The sequence below is a fragment of the Oryzias melastigma genome, linkage group LG4, assembly GCF_002922805.2.
Source record: "Oryzias melastigma strain HK-1 linkage group LG4, ASM292280v2, whole genome shotgun sequence".
Classification (NCBI taxonomy): domain Eukaryota; kingdom Metazoa; phylum Chordata; class Actinopteri; order Beloniformes; family Adrianichthyidae; genus Oryzias; species Oryzias melastigma.
In genome coordinates, this window is record NC_050515.1 from 22,472,147 (window position 1) to 22,478,280 (window position 6,134).

General features: G+C 39.6%; 1 long non-coding RNA gene across 3 annotated transcripts in view; it reads right to left on the bottom strand.

The window, feature by feature from the left end:
- The window catches only part of LOC112150216, a 52,204-nt gene extending 50,342 nt beyond the window's left edge, over nucleotides 1-1,862 (bottom strand). For all 3 annotated transcript variants that reach the window (XR_002919926.2, XR_004947791.1, XR_004947790.1), the window contains exon 1: nucleotides 1,612-1,862. This is a non-coding gene — a long non-coding RNA (uncharacterized LOC112150216). The remainder of the gene's footprint in view (nucleotides 1-1,611) is intronic.
- Between the last annotated feature and the right edge of the window lie 4,272 nt (nucleotides 1,863-6,134).

Sequence of the window (6,134 nt, forward strand, 5' to 3'; positions counted from 1 at the left end):
GGAGCAGGAGCTTGGTTCGCATGGCCGGCAGTGAGTCAGACCTGTTCCTGGTTTATGTTGGACTCCGGCAGGGCTGCCCTTTATCACCGGTTCTGTTCATAGTCTTTATGGACAGAATTCCTAGGCACAGCCAGGGGCCGGAGGTGATCTGGTTTGGGGACCACAAGATTTCCTCTCTGCTCTTTGCAGATGATGTTGTTCTGTTGGTTCAATCGAGCCAGGACCTCCAGCGTGTATTGGAGCGGTTTGTATCCAAGTTTTAAGCAGCTGGGATGAGGGTCAACACCGCTAAGTCTGAGGCCATGGTTCTCGACCGGATAAAAGGTAGTTTGTCCTCTCTCGGTGGGTGGAGTGCTCCTGCCACAGGGGGAGGAGTTTAATTATCTTGGGGTCTTATTCACGAGTGAGGAAAGAACGGAGTGTTAGATCGACAGGCGGATTGGAGCGGTGTCTGATTTTAGCGGTCCCTGTACCGGTCTGTTGTAGTGAAGAGAGAGCTGAGCAAGACAGCAAAGCTCTGAATTTACAGCTGACGTGGCTCAGGCATCTGGTCCAAATGCCTCCTGGACACCTCCCCCGGGGAAGACTCAGGACAGCTGGAGAGACTATGTTTTTCGGCTGGCCTGGGAACGCCTCGGGGTCACCCCAGAGGAGCTGGAGGAAGTGGCCGGGGAGAGGGAAGTCTGGGCATCTTTGTTTAGACTGCTGCCCCCGCGACCCGGTCCCGGATGAGATGAAGTAGATGGATGGATGTCTGCCACCATCAGAAAAAAATGACACAAGAACATTGCAAAAACACAAAAACATTTTAAATTGGAGTGAGTCTTCAAAAAAAAAAATTGTGATTGTGTGCTTATTGTGAGAGTTTTTCCTTTTTTTTTGCATTTGAAATCAGTTCATTTTCTTCAACTATTAATCATGTCTTTGTTCTCCAAAAGTGGATAATGTTAAAACACATAGTTGTGAACCAAACAGCTCAGTTTGAAAGCACTCAAGGATACACTGAAGATGAACTTAGTTGAAATGAGTGTATTTAAATGGGAAATGGTTCAAACTTATCCACTTGATCTGTCCTCGTAAAACAAGATCCAATATATTAAAAGCTGTTTAATAATAATTTAATTGTTCCTCACTCAGTCTTCACTGTCTAAGCCGTCACTTTGGAGGTCCAATTCCATTATGCAGCACATTCATTCCACACTTGATCAATGCTCAGGAGAGAATGTCAGTTGCATGTGATTGGTATTGTGACTGAAGTGTTCTCACACAGAAGTTTTTCTCCTCAGAGTTCTCCATTGTGAAGTGCAGATCGCTCTTAAAGCAGAGGGGCTACACTCAGCAAAACTGAACATCTCACAACAATTAAAAAGAAGAGGTAAAGATTTAGTTGTAAATTGAAAGTATTGCTCACTTTAATTTATAGAAAGATGAGAATTAGCAATGTTCATACTTAATAAACCCAGTCTGTGAAGGACACTGAAAAACGACCATTGGGAAGAAACTGACTTGAAAGTGATCTGTGATGAGTTAAAGTTCAGTCATCATTCAGGTTTGATCAAAGGTATAAAAACTCATTCAAAAACATCAGTCGATATAGAAGTAACATCTTACCTTCATCAGTGTTTTTTTCCACACAGTCCAAAAAAATTTAGATCAGTCAAGATCTTGACAGGCACCAAAAAGTCCTCCTCCTTTAAATCAAAGAGGTGTTTTTTTCATATAAACAAACAAAAAAATAAAAATAAAAAATAAACCTGGTGTGCAGCGTGGAGCTCAGAAGCTGCTCTGGTGTGGTCCAGCTCAGGTGTTTCTGCTTTGCTGACAATTAGCAGCTTTGTTGCAGTTCACTAAAAAACCACCAGGGGGCGTAAAGATGTCTTCAGATTGTGGTTTTATTCAGTGATATAAGTCAGTATTTCAAACAGTTTTTACAGTATTTTGAATTCAAATAAATAATCTTGCAAGTATTTTCTTTATTTTTTTTATACTCTAGGCTAAAAGAAACTTGAAATGAAACCATTCAATTGAGCATCTGCATGAAGGGAGAAACAAATATCTTCTAGAAGTCAACTTTTTCAAACAAAAAGTACTTTTAACAAAAAACAGTCTATTTAATTATACTACAAGTATACTTAGTCTGTTCTAAAAGTGAGGCTTGAAGTTTACTTTTTATACACTATCTATATTGTAAACTTAAAATGTTCAAATTTAATCTGAAGAAGTATTTATTGTTACTATACTTCCTATACACTACTAGGCCTATAGTATACTTGTACTTAGTAGTTTAATAAAATAAACTTGACGGTGTACTACAATTTTTTGCAAAGAGTAATTATTGACAAGACGTCTTTGAAGCAGAATCTACATTTTAAGAAATAAAACAAGCATACAGATAATTATACAGAGGCTGAAGCAAAGACATCAGACTTTTCAATATAAGCATTGACTATTAGGAATTTTACACATTTTTAAAATTTTTAAACTACAAAAATGTATTCTTCAAATTCCGTTATTGTTGCAAGTTGTTTCATTAAAAATTAGAAGGTTACAGGTTGGTAGTCAAGGGTATCTTTCAGTATCTTTCTTAAGGGCTTTGTAGGAAATTGTTGAATAATGTTCGCTTTTTTTTTTTTTTTTTACTATTTAGATTTTGCTCGGAATTTTATTCAGGCAGGCATAACCAGAGAATCTTTTACTTTTACTTAAAAAAAGAAGCAAATAAAACTTTTAGAAAAATACGCACAATTCACTGCAAGAATTTTAATTTTTATAGCTTACTTTCACATATAGTAAAAATATAGAGCACTAAGGTATTTTTTTCCCCAGAATTTAACATGAAAAACAGATGAAAACAAAAATGAGCCTCTTTTTGTGCCATTGGCTCCTCCCACTGAAAAACCCAATTATTATCTGTGGAAAATGTTTAAATCAAAGATTTTTGACAGAAATATACAAACACCCCATTAACATCTTTAAACACCGTTGAAATGTATTAGTCTTGCATTCAGAGAAAAACAACCGTCTCATGATCCAAAGAGCTCTTACACACTCAGGTGTGTAATGGAACACTTTAGTCTGGAATCGGGTCCTTTAACCAACCAGGACGTGCAACGAGCTAACAAGAAAAACAAACATGGTAAAGCTGTAATATGTGACTTTACACCTAAAATAAGGCGTTTTTGTGCAGAATTGGGGGAGTACTTGGATTTAACAAAACTTTAATGGGTGGAGTGAAGTCCACTCAGTATTTCTGTACAGCTTTGGGCTTCACTTTTGTGGTTCTGAATCCTGATGCAGCGTTCACATCAGGCACGTGACGCTGGTTCTAGAACATATAGTTAGCATATAATGTTCACACTGGACAAGCAGGGAGGGTTTTTTTCAGCTTTTTTTTCTATTGCTCATGTTTACTAGTGCTCGTCTGCCACCTATAGTTGGAAAAGGCTTAGTCTGTAATGTTGAAGCGGTGCAAATCTCACCAATCTTGCTCAGGGATTTTTCTTTCAAAGCTCTTATGATAAATTAAAAACCTGGGCCAAATCCAAATAGCTTCCCTACCTCTCTGGCTCCTCCCTACTGGTCCAACTGTAGTGGTATTAGAAGTTGTACTGGTGTCCAAAAGTGCTTTTTAAGGAAGAGCCATAGCGACGTGGGGCCCACTATGTGTAGCGCTTGTGGTCCGAAAGAGAAACGTATTTCTTTCTTTTTTGACATGGGCGTGCTTTGAAGCACAGACGTTTACATTTAAATGTAAGTAATGGTTTTTGCTGTAGCATGACCTTTTTAAAGTTATAAAACCGATGTTGTTTTGTATGTTTGAGAGCTGGAAACTCCTGAAAATGGTCTTAGAAATGTGTGCAGCTTTGTGTCAATGCAGAAGCCTGAAACCCACATTCCCATGCGTTTACATAGACTTCTCATTAAAATTTGTTCCCTAAACGTGTTGCTGAGGTTGGTGTGAACGTAGCTCAAGTGTGACTCCAGATTCTCCGCCTAATGCTCGTGTCTATATCCTAAATGCTAAAGTGTAGTTGAAAGGCATGATCTAAACTTTGATGTATCAAACATCTAAGTTCGACAACAATGAATCCTGACAACAAACCGTCTGTCTTTGCTTCAAATATGATCTTCCTCTCTAACCAACTCTTAAGCTTGTGCAAGGCTTAGCAAACCTGATGTGAACTACAGAGAGGGGTATATGAGGGCTTTTTGTTAACATCCTAGCAAGAACAAACTTTCTCGTTTATGCAACCCTGCATGCAACAACACACTTCGTTCTTGCAGAGTGGTCCGGCCTTAAGGCTCTAACAGTGATGCGTGCTCCTGCAGTCAACACTCCACAAGTTCCTCCTCAGCGATACAGCTTTTTCTGAACGATTGCCGAGCAGCCTTGAAGCTCCAGAACTTCCTAACAAGCTCAAACTCTTCAAACGGGTCTGAAGCAGCCAGAAAAAGACTTTGACTGTTTTAAGTATTTGAAGCCCGTGGTCGTTTTTTTGCTAACCGCTCATTTTTTGGGCTGCGTTTTACCACCACGTTGTCAAACCTTGACCCATTTTTGGCGCAAAGATAATTAAATCTCCCAACAATGAAGCTGCCTGCCCCTGGGAGACGTTCTTTTTGTTATTTTGGCCCCCAAAAGCTGGAGATGGTTTAAATATTTCGCCAGAAATGGACTCATTAAGGATATCAAGCTAACAAAATGTTAAAAATAAACTGCCTTAATGCTGTGGTGTTTGCTCTTCAGATTATGAAGACTCCCTTTAAAATAAATTATCCTTTTTTAGTTTTTTTTTTTTCAAAGCAGATCCTGCATGGATTTAATCTAATCTAACAGTGCCCTCCCATGGCTTCATTAGGAAATCTACATTTTAATTCTCAGAGCGCCAGCAAACCCTGCTGCTAATTGAATATCCACTTGTTTTGCGGCTCAGTGAGTGACATTGATAAAGTGTAGGGGGTCGGGAGATGGTGGGGGGTCATCCAGCAGCAGAGGAGGACCGATCTTCGGTCAGCTGTTCCGGTCTGATCCCAGCATGCTCTTCTCTCGAGACGGATCAAGGTCAGGGGGATCTGACTGAAAGAGTGGAACACTGGTGTTTAGGGAGGGGAAGAAAGTAAAAATAAATAAAAGAAAAAAATGAAATGAAAAAATGAAAAAATAAAATGATCTAAAGTTATTTCTTCATCACAGCGTGTGAAGCTGGAGGCTTTGTGGCCGACGTGCTCTTATTGAATTATTGATCACTGCAGCCAAGTCCCCCCCCAACCAAAGCACACACACAGTCCTCTCAACAGAAAGTCTTTGTTGTTGTACAGCAGTGTTTGCATGGAGGGGGCAGTATTTATGACTATTGGACAGAGTACACTGGGACTTGACAAGAAATAGCTGAAAGGGACGACAGCCCACTGAGAACCCCCCCTCTAGACTCCACACTGTGATACAGTAATTACACTGAGCATCTTAACCCGCCCCCCACACAGCTTGGTTTTTTTTTATCTGACATCAGGGCCAAACGTCTGAGTGTAGTACTTCATAACACATTTATAGAGTTGTCACGATAACTCTGGTCCTCTTACTGCAAGACTTCCCATGCAGGATAAGTTCACTGAAAAGCCTGGCCTGATAATTCTATTACGAAAAGAAAAGAAAAGAAAAGAAAACTTTTATAAAGGGAAAAGTTCTTACAGGTTTCAGCATCATTAATTAAAGTTCTTTTCCAGCTGAACTGCAGTTTTTTTCTCTCAAGCACCAAGTCTGGATCAAAAGAAACCAAAGTTAAACACAAGCTACAATATTATAGGTTAATACAACTTTAATGTAAACTTGCTTTGAAGGTTAAGTCAGTTGTTACAAGAAATAACTTTAAATTACATTCATATTTCTGAAAACACAAAGAGTTTCAATTCCTTTGTGTCAATAATAAAAGGTGTCCCACTGGGCTCTGTCCTTGATCCCATATGTTTTTGTTTAGAGATGCATCCTCCTAGTGACAGAAGAGCAGCACAGCCTGGTCGGCCCATATTTACCATGTTCATTGGGCACCCTCTTCTTTTTGGTTGGGGGGGGGGTGGCCACTGGCTTGCTTTCTACTGGACTTCTTGCAGTGGAAGTGGGGCAAGCCTCCTTTCGG